The following is a 17,238-nucleotide window of genomic DNA, read 5'->3' as shown; positions in this document are numbered from 1 at the left end:
GCTACGTAATCACAAGGGGTTTTCCATGCATGCACAAAGACACCAAAGTTATGGAGGTCCTGGATCTCAGGTTGTCTGTCCATGTGTGGGAAAACTTGACACAATTGAAAATGTGCCACAGGTCTCTGTCATTTCCTAAGGCAGGGCAGAAACCTTTGGCACATCTGTGAACACAACAGTTTTTCACAGATAGCGGTGCTGGTGTTGGGGATGGGGCCAGCATTACAGGGACTGAAGGACTTTTTTAATAAAGTTTTCAACAAATTCTATTATCAACTAGGTGGCAACCCATATCAACCTCATCTCTTAAAGTGTAGTAAACCTGTGTTTCCCTCAAACATCAATTCATGTGATATAAAAAGATTCTTTTTGAGAGTGTTGATCTGTGGGTCCTCTGGTACGCTGATTGGTCACATTGAGGTTGGCGGGAGAATTTCTGCGTGAAGAGGACACTCACTCAACAGTGGACACACTTGGAAATGTCAGTTTCTGTAGGTTTCAGGGTATAGTTTCTCTTCATCTGAGCAGCATTCAACAGCATGAGCAGCGAGAAATGAAAGTCACTTGAAAGTATGTCAAGACAAAGAAAAAAACCATATGCAAAGAATTGATGCAATGAATGTACATTTCCTTGTGCTTTGTCCCTACAAAGGCCCTGTAGTTATAGGAGAATACCTGTTTATCTACCAAAAATGCTCTTGTCCTGTTGGCTGACAACACACAGCTTTTTTGTGGACTAGGTGGTATCAGCCTTGCCCAGTATCTTTTTGCTAATGTACCCAAAAATTCCCACTCTCATTTGTTCATAATATAGAGGCTAATCGTTTGTAGCCCAAGGTAAAAACTGGGAGGTCTTTTTGGGAAAACATCTCTGAAATTCTGACAAGATTTGCATTTTTTTTTGCACTTATCAAATAGAACCAACAAAATTCTTCCAATGGTATAAGGTAGCGAATAATCAAAGTTTATTGTTGTTCACATATACTTTGCATTGAACCTTACTTCACACAGTTAATCACGACTAGGACTGACAGCAGGGGCGGACTGACAACTCATGGGGCCCCCGGGCAACAGGGGATCATGGGACCCCTGTGTCCTTGCCCAAACTCAAAAAAGCCTATGAAAAAGGTACCAGGGGCATCTCATGGGGCCCCCTACAGACCCCGGGCCCTCGGGCAGTGCCCGAGTTTCCAAATGGTCAGTCCGCCCCTGACTGACAGTATGTCTTACCAATGTATGGCCGCTATAAAACTTCAAATCTACTTGTTGTGGTTTACTACCATTTTAAACATTACTTTTTTCATTTCCATATTAATTAAGCCCAATTGGCCAATATTTTTTAAAAGGGTTTTAAAAAAGTGTAATACATCTCAGCTGTGATTCATCAAGCTGCAATGGCACTAAAGACATGCTAAAATGACATAGTTAAAAGTGACTTAAGTGCACTTTAAGGTAGTTAAGTGTTTGAGGTTGTATGAATCTGAGCTGAGTGTCATGCCTCCTAGGCTTTGTTAATATGATATCTTGCTGTTGATGTTGTCTTGCAAATTCTCTCTCTCTATATCTATATATATCTATATATATATATATATATATATATATATTTAAACTTCGAGAACCAATGTATCCCAAAGGACAACGTCTGTTACTAGTTTTACCCTAACATATGGAAGAGATCTCTGCAGCTGTGACACCTGAAGGTGTCACAAAATAAAATATGGTGTTAATTTTTGTAAAAACTATGTGTTTGTATGTGTTTATAGGCCTGCAGCATTGCTTCCAAAATAATTCAGTATGGCTATGATAGACTGCAAGAGCTTTATATCTAGATGCTATAGTTTTCTGTACATTAATTATGGTTGTTCTTTCATTCTCTAACCAATGGCACAGCAGTTATTATCAAGAGTATCCCCACTGCTCTGCTAATCTAAGTATGCCAGCCCGCAGTATCCTTTCTGTTTTCTTGGATGATGAGCAGAGAAGACAATTCGACATTTTGGCGCTATGACAAAGCAGCCATTTGTTTTATCCAAAATACAACCCTGTTTTACGTTCAATTTTTGTTTGTTATGATATAACCAATTGTACTGAATCATACAGCAGTAAGTGGGTAATATATTCGGAATAGCCAATGCTGCTAGAAGTAGTTGAATGACTATGCACTGTAAGCTAAAGAATATCATATACAATCTGTGGACAGCATGCCAGAAAGGCTATTTTTCCATCCAGTAATGGAGCTAATGCTTAACCCTGTGGTTGCCAAAGAGGAGCGACTTGGGAAAAGCTTGTCAGCCATTTAGGTTAGTAAAGCTAAATCTGTATTTTCTAAAAGCTTGGCATGACAGTAGAAGCTTTTCATGTAAAAGCCGCTTTACTCTTTTTCACATAGATAAATAGAATTCACATTGTCTAGGAATTTTATGGGATGGGACATAAATATGTTAAAAATGCATGATTGTCTGTCAGTTCTTGTTATACTGATAATGACATACTGCAGAGGCCCTGGAATGTTTCAAGGAGTATCCGGGGATGGGAAAAAATGATGGGTTTGAATCGCCATTGTCTGTTAAGCCACAGTGCTAAATTATGGCTTAGTGAAGAAGTATGCTAGGTAACCTGTCGCACCAACTAAATGCTTGGAACTGAATGTCACAGTAAGTGAAGAGTTGCATGTCTAAAGCTGGAGAGATGTTTTCTAAGAACAAGGTATGGTGAGATATCTTTTGATGCTTTTTTGGAACAACAGTGATTTTCTTCCCAGCTCAGCCTGTCTATAAAGTGCATGTGCAATAATAGTCTTTGTTTTTTTTCTCCATGGATAACAGAAATCTCAAAATTTTGTGACACCAAAATATTAAAGTGTTTTGGAAAGTCTGTGTACACTAACAAGCCATTCTGATGCTTGTAAATACTTATTACCCTTCAGCTAACCTTAAAGTGGAACTTAACACCCCCACATTTTTTTACCCTTTGCCTATATTGTGCTGGATCATCTTCAAAACAATTACTCGCAAAGTGAATCTGGTGTTGTGTTTCTTTGATCCACTATATGGCTGACATAGCCCAGGTCCCATGCCACCATATTGGTCCTCATCAGCTGGCTGTCTCTTTCAGGCTCAGGCAGCTAACTCCCGATGATGCGCTGGGCCCACCCTCCAAACGCTCTGTGTGCCTAGTCCTGCAGCCTCCTGAGAATCTGGCATGAATATTGAAGGATGTTGCAGGACCAGTGATACATCATTCAAGCCTAGGCCAAATAACAGTGAGGAGGAGAAGGCACATAGTAAATAAAAATAAAATATGCAAATATCCAAAAAATGCAAAAACAAATAAAAATTCCCCCAGCTGCTATACCAAAAATGTTCAGGCCCCCTTGAAACATTAATGCAGTAGTGAATAAATAGAATAGAAAACTGAACATTATGTCCATCGAAAAACTAAAATAGCTCATACGATTGTGCCATCATTTGTTTTATTCCTTCTAAGTAAAAAAAAAAAAAAAACTAGATCAGGCACTTTCAGTTGCTGCATGAAATTGTGTATCGCAGCTGGCACACTAATGATGTGAAAAACAGACAATTTGACAATTGTCACAAATTTGTGTTCAGTTAAGAAGTACTGCAGAGCTATATTAAAAAACTACATTAATATTACCACCAACTGCAAAATAACCTCTAAATGTTCCAATATAAATAAATCGAATGGCATTGTCCAAAATGATAAAATATCTTTGTGATGTAGTGGAAATAAAAATTTAATCCATTTTCTTGAAATCTCTACCACTCGCCACCAACAACTAGAAGGGCACTCTCCAAATCTTTACCTATCTTCTTATGGAAATGTAAAAGCGTTCAATATACTACGTGTGGCAACTTCTACTGGGGAAGCTTTCTCCTCTGACAACACCTCCTCACAAATCAGGAACCGAATGCTAAGTACAAAATAGAATCCAAAAATAAACTGCATACAGTGTAAAACCATAAACTTTATTCATGAAACAGGATAGGCAGAAATAAACTCAAATTTAATAAAAGATCAAGCACCAAAGTGACTTTCCTACACTGACCTACTTGCCTGTATGTATAACCACCCTTTAACAGATTTAGCCAGCCTTACTGCTTCCTCAGGAGATTTTAGAGCCCATTCAGACTTGGGGCAAAATTAAAAGTGAACAGCAATGCATGTAACATTTAACACACAACACACCAAGGCAACACACAAGGCTTGCAGCATGTGGAAATGCACCATAGTGTGTTGTGTTACACATTTTTCTGGCACATCCAGCCCATTGATTTCCATATTCCCAGCTAGACTGAAAATTCTACCCAGAAGAACACTCCTTGTTTTCTGCTATGTTCCATTATTTTGAAAAGCAATATTTCTACATTTTAAACTGTTAGGTATAAAGCGAAGGCAACTTGATATTCTTGTATATACCTACAGCAGCATGTAAGCACCACCATTATCCCCAAATGCTGTGCTTTTCTCAAGGGCACAACACTCTCCAACACATTGACCCATCACAGCAATAATCTGCCTCAATGGCTAAAAAATTGTGTGGCAGGTGGCAAGCAAATTCCAACACTAATGGGAAGTACCAAAGCTTTGTCCAATAGAAACCCCCAGCATTCACCAAAATGGCAGTTGTAGATACGTGCATGCACCTCTTTTTATGCTAGCGGCAGAGCTGTTTTAAATCACATTATACTCTAAAGTTGTGTTCCACAGTGTGGTTTCTGTTTTGCCTTTTTAATTGGGGGTTAGGAAAAATCTTCTGTTTAAATGTGCTCTGCATTTTGTCATATAACAGACATGGCTTCATTGGTTCCCTACACACAGGAATTGCTGCAGCCGGCTCACCTTGACACCAATTTTGTGAAACATTCGTCCTCAGCCCAGTTTCTAGGGAAAATCATCAAGCTTTTCTAACTAGGCTGCTCTGTCATTTTCTGCAGAAGTGGAATAAAAATCCATACTGAAAAAATAGCAACTCTCACACTATTTTATCTAAACAGTTCTTTATTGCCGAGCAAAGTTAGGTGTAATTCAAGGAGGTCGATTTTTCACTGCTTATTTTTATTTATAAAGAGCAGGAGATGAAAAATGGCTCATTTCTGTAGACAGCAGGGCTTATTTATCAAGTTCTTAAAGCGAAGCAGTGTTGAGGGAATCATTTTCTGCAGAACGCTGTAACATTTTAGGAAGTGGTAGTGCCCCATTTAGCATGTAGATTTCCTTTTTTTAAACTAATGGTCTCATTATCTTATTATAGTATGCTTCTAGTTTTATTGGTATACTTTAGGCATATCATATGTTGGCCTTTTGTGCTGCAGTTTGATTCAAGGTAGGACAAATCCCAATAGACAGATAGTCAGTGTACTTGCACAGTTAACGTTGGCCCCTGCTTTTTAGAAATTTTCGGTTTTTAATTTAAATACCTGCTGATCACTGAAATAGATATTCAAATAGACATTGTACTCGCAGGTTCCACTTCTGTAGGCTTACCTCAACAATCGAGATACAGCAGTGCCCATACCGCCCAGCTTTCTGAAATGGGAAAGAGAGACACTCCTTAGTACAAAGTGTGTAGTCAAAGGACACATCCCTGCCATGTCCCTATGTGGACCATAAATAATTAATAAGCAAAATATAATTAGCTAAACCCCCATTTTTTTTTTTTTTCATCACTGGTTTCTTTACACTAGCTTTTTAAAGCAATAATGTGATAAGAAGGTCTGTGTAAAAAGTTTAGTGTAGTGTAACATTTCTGATAGTTAAAGCAGAACTAAAGGCACTAAACTTACTGCCTAAAGCAGGCCATAGACATGGAGAAAACCGGCCGTTTTTTTTAGAAAATCCTAAAATCGGTCGTTCAGTCGGCCGACGTTACTTCCATTGTAAAAAAAAGTCGGCTGGTTTTCGTCCCGTCTACGGCCAGCAATTAATATAATAGCGGTGTCCATGCATAGAGCCCCGCTATTATATTTGACAGGAGAAATAGATTATGCAGAAGAAGAAGAAGAAACAACATTGTATCTATTTGTACTTGAATAGAAACGTGTATCCGAAATGGATACAAATAAATACAGTGTTGCAATTTTTTCTTCTTCTTCTCCTGCAAAATCTAGATCTTCCTCTTCTGCAAAATCTATTTCTTCTTCTCCTGCAAAATCTATTTCTTCTTCTCCTGCAAAATCTATTTCTTCTTCTTCTTGATATTCTATGTCTTCTTTTTCTTCATATTCAATTTATTTAAAAATCTTCAAAAAGAACGGCCGATTTGACCATAATTACCGCGAAAATCGGCTGAACGACCAAATCGCCCGACGATTTTCCAGCAGGGCCGATTTTCTAAATGTCTTAAAATTACGAAAAATGGCCGACCGATTTCCCCACTAACGATCCGAATATCGGCCAATTTTGTTTTTATCGGCCGATAATTCGGCAACTTTATCGGAAGTCTATGGCCTGCTTAATGGTCCAGGCCCCTCACCTGCATCTTCGGGTATCTCCATTGGTCTATACGGGATGATGTCAGTCATCCCAGCACAAAGCAACCATGCTAGCAATGTAAGCTGTGTAGAAAAGGGGGTAACCGGGGCATTGCCAACTATGGACTATAGTGAGAATACCTAGGAAAAAGGGGGGTCAAAAATTATATAATAAACCAAATAGTGGCCCCTATATATAGAGAGAATATGCCGACTCACATGGAAATAGCCATGTGGTGTCCTCAGGACCCAAACATAACTGAGAGAAAAAGAAGGGAAAACAATGACAGAGGCACAAGATGCCCAAGTCAAGCGGGTCCAAAAAAGGTCAAACTGCGGCTTGTAATAAGAAAAATCTATAAATCTTTCATTGCAATAAAAACATGAATCAATACACATGATAAAACAAAAACAATAAAAGGAGAGAGCCTCACCACTACCAAAGAGAAAAATAGAAGAGAATGTGATGGTTGTCCGGGGTGATGCCACACATGCTTTAGTCCAAGCACCAAGGAAGGGTTATTGAAAATCCCACATCTTACACCCATTTCGTCACCCCGGAAAACCATCACATTCTCTTCTATTTTTCTCTTTGGTAGTGGTGAGGCTCTCTCCTTTTATTGTTTTTGTTTTATCATGTGTATTGATTCGTGTTTTTACTGCAATTAAAGATTTATACATTTTTCTTATTTCAAGCCGCAGTTTGATCTTTTTTTGGACCTGCTTGACTTAGGCATCTTGATCCTCTGTCATTGTTTTCCCTTCTTTTTCCCTTAGCAATGTAAGCTGTGCTGCACATGCTCAGGTCAGTTTGCATTCCGCAGAAGACTACAAGGCAGGTAAGTATATTTTATTGCAGAAGAGACCACTTCTTTGGTTAAATGCTTTCAGCTCTGCTTTAAGTATTGCATTTGTTATAGAGGCCTGCACATCTGTCCATAAAGGGGGACAGCCTAGAAAGAAAGATGTACAGAAGGATTCGGTCCCAAAACAGGGACAGTCCTTACAAATGAGGGAACTTTGGGAGGTATGGCAGTGCAAAGTGTCTAAATGTCCACATTTAGTGCAAACTAGTACATGTTGCAGTCTTGGAGAGGGTTTGTGTATGCTGTGTGAGCTCCATACAGAGTGATCAGGGGTTCTAATTCTTTCTTACCCTATCCAAAATGGGGAAAAACGTTTTGGCTGTACAAAACTATTAAGTGTAATTTTACAGGACATTCAGATATTGAACTTGGTGGTGGTCATGGATATATTTTCTTAGTAGAAACTCAGGCTTTTTAAAGTATTAAAGCTGAAGTTTAAAAAAAAGAACATTTTCTCTCTACAGCTTTAGTTACACTATTATTTTAAAGTATGTTTCATATTCTGCAGCCTGATGGATTCTGAAATCTTCACTGCAGAGCAGCCCTGTCCTCTTCCAGCTACTGAACTTCCAGCTCTGGGAGTTAACAGCTTCTGGTCTCCGGCCTCAGCTGCTCTAAGGTTGATCCAACAGAGACACTGGGTGTTCTGCCCATGCCTCAACTGAGAAAAGTTTTTTTTTACTGATCGCACTGCATAAAACACATTCTATGAATGGAGGAGAGTCTGACCAGTCTCACAGTTCTCTCCTGCATTTACAGATCATGTTACAGGCAGTGTAATCAGTGAAGGAACTTTTTTCCCAGTGGACGAGTGTGTGTCCCCATAGTGCAGCTGAGCCTAGATCCGTACCAATCACTGACCTATCACTGTTCATTCATAACCAAGGCACAATAAACTGTGTTTACTATGCTTCAGTTTATGAATGGATAGGAAGCTGTGTACAGATCTGTTCCTGTCCATTCATTCTGTGCAGCTGAGTCTGCAGAGATGGAGATTGAGGTTTTTGTCCTCAATCTCCTTTCTCTGTCTCAAAGTTGGAACATCAGAGGTCTGTTTAGACCTCTGATATTTCACCAAAGGCCCCCAATGGGGCTCCTAAAAAAACGTGTAAAAAATATTGTAAAAATAAAAATTAAAAAATAATAATAAAATAACAAAAATAAACTACTGACACCAGTGGCGGAACTACCAGGGCCACAAAGGTCACACTTGCGACTGGGCCCTGGTGTTCTGCCACTTGGTTTAGGGGGAAGGGGGGCCCTTCATAGTTTCTTGCACTGGTGCCCTGAAGGTTTTATTTACACCATTGTTACAATATAAGGCAGTAATGCTGACTACTACAGAGATGTCAGTGGGGATGTTACACCTAGTAAACAGTAGATTCCAGATTTCAATTTTTCTTTTACAGATTTGCACTTGTTTTCAACAGGATTTCTCTTATCCTCCACTTTTATGGAATATCACCAAAATAGTAAATGCTTAGGAATAGATTTAGCTTAGCCCTATAACATTGTAAATAAAAGGATAAAAAAGATTTATACTTGAAGTGGAAAGGGACAGAATCGTTGCCAGTTTGGATTTTATTCAGAGTAGAAGCATTGTTTTTCCTGTCGAGCGGCCTGTAAGCAAATTTATTGCCTGAGATCTTTTCAAGTGCAGATAAGCAATTTTTTTCCTTACTTTTATTATAAAGATTTCGTAAATTTGCATTCTTGTGACTCTCAAGTTTTTCTAACAGATGGAATTAATTAAAGTGAAATAGAAAGAAAAAACAGATAAAACACTGTGCTTGATGACCCTGCAAGAGCTGTTTTACTATGGGATTTGTGCTTGTTTTTCAGCGAGGTACCAGCAAGAGCTCCGTTTTATCTAGAGTTTGATGAGCCTCCTACTTTAATGTCACAGGGAGTGCAGATTTCTCACTCATCTTTGTTTGTGTTTCTCTTTTTATCAAGTCTGATACTGAGTCCCTCTTCAAGTTATCCTATTTGCACTTTGTTTGTCTCCTTGCTGCCAGCCCTAATTAATCTGTCAGACTGTGGACAGCCAGGCGATGAGTGCATTCAAGTTCAGCTCAGCCAGTTGCCAACAATCCATCAGTGGTGGGACTACTGCCATACTAGCCCACTCAGTGTTCATATGGTCCAGGGCTAAGGAGTGCTTAGAACAGAGCAACAAACACTGGTATGCTCAATGCATTAAAAGCCCTCACCTTGCCCACATGAAGGGTTCGCCATGACTTGGTTCAGGCAGTCAATGTAGTGTACCAATGGTACTGCTACCTGCTACTGATCTGTGATGAGAAATGTAGTCTCTGATGGAAAAAGGTGTCATATACGGACTTTTGCTGTGTAATGTAGGTGTTCCATGAATGGGAGGAAGTTTTACATTGTGCATCTCTTGTAGAAGGCATTTTTCTGTTGGGTGGGCACCAATGTCCTTTCGTACCTTAGCTTCAATTTATGCAGCTCTTGGATGTCTCCAGCTCGCCTGTAATTATACATATGTATGAATTTGTGTTAAAAAGTATTCTTTCATGTGGAAGTGTTTGTAAAGTCAAAACTTTCTTTTTAGTTTTGAATAAAATGTAGAAGGGTTAGGCCTTCTATCTGCTTTTTATTGCTGTCTTTGCCCCACTGGATATATTAACCCTCACTATTGGTCCTGATGGCCATTGTCCTGGGTAAAAAAATTGAGGGGAAATTCGAAACTATGGGGTTGTCAGAAGAAGAGGACATGAGGGGAGATATATTCTCACTTTGGAGAATCACTGTTCCAAGTTGTAATTTGTTTATTTTACTTGCTATAGCAGGGTGTTATTGAAACAAGTGTAACCCACTTGTTCATGATGGGGGAGGTTGGTCCAGTCATTCATTATATAGCATAAAATTTGATTGAAGTTGTCTAATAAGCATTTACTGAGATTGACCAATAACAATACCTATATATTGACCAGTCAGCAGATAGTAAAGAATGTTTATCAAACTAATATGACTAGACCTAGGTTTATCACATCTTGTGAGAAATCTTGAGACACACAAGCAGAGAATGGGGTCCATCTTAAGGTTTAAACAACATCTTATGTGGGGGTGCATCCCTGTTTGTTTTTTGATCGAGAAAATCATATATATAGTGTCAAAATGGTATAACATAAGGGTTCAGGTACATGGCCTCAAGGGGTCGTGTAGTGTGCATGTGTGTCCAGAACCTCCGTAAAAACTTCTCCAGAACTTACAGCTGCTACAAACAGCATGCATACATAGACAACAATTACAACATGCAACTGTGCACAGGTATACACTGGTACTTTCATAGAAACAGGTGTATGTCCTGAACACAAACTGTTCTCATGCAAATATGGGTGCATAAAGCCACATATTGTAATTTTTGTCTATGGGTACATTACAGCTGTGGGTCCCGGGGAAGTTTTTATGGAAGCTCTGGATGCTCATACATGCTGAAGCCCCCTTATAGCTGTGTGCATAAGCCTTTATAGAGAAATTCAAATAAGAATTGATAAATTAAAAAAAATCCTCCTTAGGTTGTTAAGGAAAATCTTACAGATGGGAAATGCGGCAAAAAATACATTAACCATTACCACCTCTGTCGTAAACCTAAGACCCGGTCACACTGGATGCGAATTGGCATGCGACTTGCAAATTGCATGCCAAATTGCAGCCTATTGTCCGCAATTGGAGCAGTCATATTGGTGCGGTTCTGACTTGGTCGGAGTCGCACCGATTTCTAAAGTAGTACATGCACTACTTTTGGTGCGATTTGCATAGACATCTGTATCAGATGTCTTGCAAATCGCAGCTGGAATCGGCATGTCATCCGACTTCGTAATCCTGCGACTTCACTGTAAGTTGCATGATTTCAAAGTAGGGTTTGATGTGACTGGGGTGTTTGAAATTAAGTTTAGGTTTATTTGGCAGAAATCATAAAAGATCCAGATGTTATCAAAATGATATCAAAGGATTTCCTTTGTAATAAGGAGCTTATTGATTCAGCTTCTGAACTTAGTGCTTACAGCTGGCAGTTCAGCTTTAAAACGCCACTGCAGCAAACTATTGTAGTTACAACACTGATTAAAATTGCACCTTGGATTCGCATGGTTAACACTAAAAGTTACATTTAAAGCAAGCCTGTCTTTTAAAAGAATTTTTAAGCTGAGAGCAAAACTTCGCAGGTACAAACTAAGTACCTAAACTCCGCTTAGTCTGTCTGAACACCCTGAGAGTCTCAAAACCCAGGGCGCTTCCCTTTTGAAGATGACACATCTTCCTCTTTATTCATTAAAACAATTGCAGTAATCCTCACCATCCAGCACTGTGGACAGGGTGTGCCGGAACGCCTATTTATTAGCTGGAAGTCAGCAGCAGCATATTGAGTGCCATGCGTTATGGGACTTCAGGGGCATGCAGGAAGATAAATTTATGCGCAGTCGGCTCCAGTGCTTGTTTTTAGTTAGCTTAAATAGTATTTTTTTTTTTCAAAGTACAGGTTTGCTTTAAAATATGTATCCTCACTTATAGTTCTTAAAATGAAAAACGATATCTATACATATCTGTCTCTATTGATTTATCCATTAACTTACTGGAGTGTATGCCATTTTCATTAGCACTAATTAAAGACCTACAATTACGATCTAATAGTTTTGACAGTGTTTTGCATGGTGACTACAAAAGCAATGTTTAAATAAACCCCACAGTGTCTCGAAGGCAATGCAGCCCCTTCACAGGGCCTAAGTAGGTTTTCATATGCATTGCTACCATCTGTTTAGGAGTCCCTGGGTGCTTAAATCAAGGAAACAAATTAACTGCGTATGCGAGGGAAAAACATACTTAAATGTCCATTGGCTAACAACTGTTTATTCTCGGTGTATTCCTTTAGGCTAAATAGGAGAACCACAGGTACTGGTAGCAAAAACAGAGCTTACAGAAGTCGAATTCTCATTTTGGATAACATCAAGCATCAGTGGTAAATCCAAGTTAAACAATGAGACAGGATCTAGTTTATGTTTAGGAGGCTTGATGATCTCAGAGCTTATACCTTGCCGTAGACCATTTGATTTTTTTCTTTATCAGGTTTATAAAGCTGTCTGTCATTATAGTGCTGCTCTCTGCCATGGTGTGAGAAGGGTTAGGTGGCACCAAGAGTAGACACACAGGCTTACTGGGGTGCTTGCCATATATGGAGGAGATTGGATTGCTTGTTTTCTCCAGGATCAGTAAGTCACAGTGGGTCCTAGAGCCTGGAGGGCTTTGTAGAATGTTGAATGGGATGAGGTCTCCAACCCTGGATCCACATTTTGCCCAAAACCAACGTTATGGTGGTGCAGGTGTGCAGAGCCCTTTCCCCAACCCCCAAGGATTCTTTGTGGCTGCAAGCAAGCAGCAAGTGTGTGAGTTGTATGGGTCTGTGTATTGGCCAGGCCGATGTCTAAGCTTTCGTCCACGTGAAAACAGACACATGACCTGGGTGGACTTAAACAGCCAGGAGGCAGTTTCTGTTGTTTGGTGTGATGCTGAAACCCCTGCAGCAGAAACCCTGATGATTAGGGAGTTTTTATCTTTGATAAAGTGGGCGGAAAACCCTTAAACATAGCTGGTAACTGGACAAATTCCTTGAATGTGCTATCCTTGAGCTTATGACTGCTGAGGAGCATAGGCTTAAAGCCAGAAAAAAAACAATAACCAATATTGACCAATAACCTTACCCAATAAATGACACTAAAATAGGTTAAGTTGGAAAGTGCATGACCACAGCTTTATTTAAATTTACAACATAAACAATTTACACATTAACATTTAACCAGTGCCAGTTACAGTTGTAATGTGAGAGCTCTTGAAATCCTAACTTGAACTAGTCTAAAAGGCCTGTTGTTACCATGAGTTCCAGATGAACATTAGACTGATCGAACTTGCACTCAAGGGCATAGCCCAACAAAGGAAACATTTAATGCTGGCAAGGTAAAAAAACGCCACGGAAGCTGTGACAACCAACCTGAAAAAAAAAAGAACAGGGTGGGTAGGTGGAGTGCTCTTCGTTACTACTCTTCCATCGGTGAGTGAGGATTTTACCTAGCCAATCATCTTAAACCGCTTGGATTCATACTTCAAGTCCACGCCCTTGTCACTAAGACGTGCTTCCTGCAGTCAAGGCTCCCTTTCCCTGTGGGATCAAGGGGCCTTCAAACCTCACATTGTCAGGCAAATTATCAAAATTTGTTGAGCTAGTGTCCTAGGGACAAGGAGTGAGGTTATATCTTCCTAATGTTGTTACAGACAGCAGTAACAACTCATCAGAGGTCCTAATCCTTTCCCGCTCTATCCAAAACAAAGAGAAGGTTTGGCTGGAGTTTGACTTGAAACCTTGAAAATAGTATTATTTTCATTTATTGTATAATGGTCTCTAATTTAGTATTTAACTTTGAAAAGAATAGAGTCATTTTTGAAACCAGAATTGGAAAGGAAATACAGAATTTTGTTATAATCACAGTTTACAGTACTTCCCAAGTGAAGTAATTCATTTGTTACAATTTCATTGCCAGGTATTGAGAAAAGCATGGCATATTTGTCATTTACATTTTCAGAAATGGGTAGCTGTGTTGAACCTACCTTGAATAAAATATCCCGCTGTGGGTAACCTTCTATTCCAGACTCGCCCACGTACATGTCAGGGCAGTGGGATACTCTGCGCTCACTCTTTACATTAGGATTGCGTACAATTGGAAGGATGCTGGGAAAATTACAGTCTTAAAATGAAGTCAGGTTGAATATTCTCTGGCAGTCAATGGTAGGGTGATATGGTGACAACAAGTGAAAGAAAGACATAGATAGATGAAGAAATTAGCCTGGAGTTTAATTCATCATTTCCAAAAGAGCAGTTAATGGATTATGACAAATGTCCTGCCGCTTTCTCTTAGTGCCGTGTTAAAACTGGAAATGAAAAGTCAATTTTCCCTAAATGGATTTTAAACGAGCCAGAAAGCATCTCTGCTCTCATCCTTCTTGATTCTTTAAAGTAAAATTTGTCCTTTTTTTGTTCTTTGTAAACAGGAACAAACAATGCACAAGTACCATTATTATTTTCCATTTTACGTGATTTGGATGCTGTAATGTTGCCTCAATTTTCTCCCTCAATGCAACAAAAAGAAAAATATCCTTTATTTATGAGAATGGTGTTTGATTTCAACTGTATTTTTAGTGGAACGGAGTTTATTTTATTACTATATTTTCTGCAGTAAGTGACCGGACATGAACTAAAATACAATCAAATAATTTTATAAAGGGTGGAGGGTAATGGGGTGCGACTAAATGGAAATAAAAAATGGCAACAGCTTAAATCAATTTATTATCGGCTTTTAGAATGTTTGTTTTTCTTGCTGGATTTGGTGCAGAGACACACTGGAGATCTTTCTCTGCCATTGTGCTGTGTAAGCTGTTGGGTCTGCACCTTTTAAAGGCTCTAGGGAAGGAAAAAGTCCCCACCTTCCAGGGTTAGATGTTCATTTAGATATAGGTTACAAGAAAAAGCAATTTTGTTTACCAGATTCCTGAGTTTCCAAGCAATATCCTCTTCTCCCCTATACTCTGGCAAAGGTTTGTCCTCCATCGTCCTGTACATTGCACAGCTATGGGATCTGAATTGTACTTTATTACAGCAGAGGACTTACAACCACTAGAGCATATAGTATAAGAAGCTGTGGTACCCTGTAATCAAATGTCCATTAACCCTTGCATAGTTGCCGATATTTCCAAAAAACTTTTTAAGGACACTTTTTTTTTTCTGTATGTCCAGAAAGGTGGAGTATCATTTAAATTGGGGGCGGGGCATTCTATTGTGGTTGTAGCTCAACATCAAAAATGTGACGCGCTAAGTGGAGCCTTAGTGATGGCATCAGCAAGCACTGACTGTGAGAAATTGAGTTTAAAACTACACTGTCCAATTTCTCACAGTCAGAACAATGCTACACCGACGCCGCGCTACAACACCCGCAGACGCCGGCCTACTGCACCCACAGACTGCAACCAGCCAGCCGCGGCCCCAGCCGCCCACCACTCCCACGAATGGACACTGATGAACTCCAACATGGCCTAACAGACTCTCCCCATCCTCACGTCCTGACTGAAACCTCCCTCCTCTCCGACCCGATCAGCATTCTGCCCACCCTAGCATGCCACCTGCACTCCTCCACCTCGTTCTCCTCTCCTCCATCCCCAAACTTGCCTCTTCTACCCCCCTACTCCCCCAAAACAGCTCTACATCGCACCCTCACTTCTTCCTTCCCCCCTCTATGGCTCTCACCACCTCCTCCTGATACTCCACTCCCCCGCCGACCCACATGCCACCACCAACAGACCCACGTGCTCCTGCACCTCCCGTTCCCATGCCACCTTCCTCACCCTCCTCCTAACCACTGGTGACATCTCCCCGAACCCTGGCCCCCCATCTCCCCACTCCCCCTCCCGACACCCCCCTACTCATGCCAACCACCGCAACCCCCTCAATCTCATATCTGTCCCCCTCCTCCCCACATCCACCCCTCCCCTCTCGGTTGTACTCCTGAACGCCCGTTCGGTTTGCAACAAGCTCACCGCCATCCTTGACCTCTTTGTCTCCCACTCCCTCAACCTCCTAGCGGTCACCGAAACCTGGATCCAAGCCACTGACTCCACCTCCCCTGCTGCCCTTTCCTATGGAGGCCTCGTCTGGACCCATACACCCAGACCGAGTGGGCGCAGAGGCAGAGGGGTCAGTATGCTCCTACCACTGCTGAGCACCTTCCAGGTCCTCCCTTACTCCCCCTCCCTATCCTTCTCCTTTGAGGCCCACTGCATCCGGCTCTTCTCTCCCACCCCCCTAAGGATTGCGGTAATCTATCGTCCTCCTGGTTCCGCATCCCCCTTCCTAGACGACTTCGCCGCCTGGCTTCCCTTCTTCCTCTCCTCCGAGCTACCGACCATCATCCTAGGCGACTTCAATATCCCGATCAACGCCAACAGCCCGGCTACTTCCCAACTCCTCCTTCTAACCTCCTCCTTCGCGCTCACACAGCACACTCAGTCCTCCACCCACTCCAATGGAAACACCCTGGACCTCGTTTTCTCCCACCTCTTCACCCCCCACGACTTCACTAACACCCCCTTCCCCCTCTCTGACCACCACCTCCTCACACTCTCCATCTCCCCCTCCCTCAACTTCTCCCCCGAAGCATCTAACCATCACCCGCAACCTCCGCAATCTGAATCCGACCCATCTCCACCCGGCAGCTGCCCTTGACTCCCTGGCACTCCTAACCACATGTAGCATTAGACCCCGACCGCTTCAACCCTGGCAAAACGACCACACAAAATGCCTCAAACAATGCAGTCCCTCCCTGCCCAGCAGCTTAAGCAATCCACTGTGACCGGTAACTTCCCAGCCTCTTCTACATTGCTCGGGCGATTGATACAAAAGTGGCCAGGAGTTTAGCTTATTAATAATAAGCAGCGGCACTGCAGATTACTCCGCCACTCCTGAAAATGGTAAAATAGTCCCCAGTGTGCTGCGGTCCCTTTTTCCCACTGAGCAAATGGGACCAGGAAAGTTTTAAATTTTTTAACTGCTATACTAGGCTCTTGCAGAAGCACTATCTGCTGCTGCCCCGCACCCTGATCTCAGTTTTCCGGGACATTGGCCGGGACTGAGTGATGGCGGGACTTCATTCAAATATTCATGACCGTCATGGGCAATCCATGACAGTTGGCAAGTATGGCCATGCGATGCAAGAACAGCCCCAGTGCAAGGGAGGATTCCCCCCCCCCCCCCAAAAAACAGCTTTATATATATATATATATAAAACTTCAATTTATTTAAATTTGAGTTGTAAGTACAA

The 17,238-nt window shown here is 41.1% G+C and overlaps 1 protein-coding gene across 2 annotated transcripts in view; it reads left to right on the top strand.

Annotated features, from left to right (window-relative positions):
* UNC5B (unc-5 netrin receptor B) overlaps window positions 1-17,238 on the top strand; it is a 252,649-nt gene that overhangs the window by 186,163 nt on the left and 49,248 nt on the right. The gene's annotated exons all lie outside the window — the stretch shown is intronic.

Source organism: Staurois parvus, unplaced genomic scaffold (assembly GCF_062004578.1).
Source record: "Staurois parvus isolate SC_StPar_1 unplaced genomic scaffold, SC_StPar_1.0 ptg000177l, whole genome shotgun sequence".
In the NCBI taxonomy this organism is placed as follows: Eukaryota; Metazoa; Chordata; class Amphibia; order Anura; family Ranidae; genus Staurois; species Staurois parvus.
The sequence above is the reverse complement of the archived record's forward strand: the minus strand, read 5'-3'. Positions and strand labels throughout refer to the sequence as shown.